This window comes from Salvelinus namaycush, chromosome 9, assembly GCF_016432855.1.
Source record: "Salvelinus namaycush isolate Seneca chromosome 9, SaNama_1.0, whole genome shotgun sequence".
NCBI classification, from domain to species: Eukaryota; Metazoa; Chordata; class Actinopteri; order Salmoniformes; family Salmonidae; genus Salvelinus; species Salvelinus namaycush.
Window position 1 is genome coordinate 52007136 of NC_052315.1, and position 522 is coordinate 52007657.

Here is a 522-nt window from a genome sequence, read left to right on the forward strand (position 1 = left end):
CTGTAAGTGGATTGATGTCAATGTTAGTGAACATCTAAATCACTTTAACTCTCATTGTAGCACAGAGTATTTTATATAGCTAATAAATTGGCTAATCAATATATCTGTTCGGGATTTAGCCAACTACTTTGCCAATCGACACAAGTGCGAGCGGAATAACAATTGGCTTTGTGTGTGTGTGCACGTGTACATGCGTATGTGTGTGTGTGTGTGTGTGTACCTGGGATGCGGCTTCCCCTTGGCATCACAGTGGATGACGATGTTCTCCCGAGGGTCGATGATGTAATCCTTGGGAGACTGGTGGGTTATGGTTGGTGGCTGCGGCACTACGGCAAGCACAGAGGGACACAGTCATATCAATCCCTGCCCTTTCTGCATAACTAAGTTTTCAACTGTTATTGATCAAGCACACAGCGAGCAGGGCTGGACCGGCTCACTGCACTCAAATTGAATCGGGCTAAATTGCTGACCATAACATTAAGCTCAAATAACCAGTTGAATGACGGGAACATCAAAGCATGC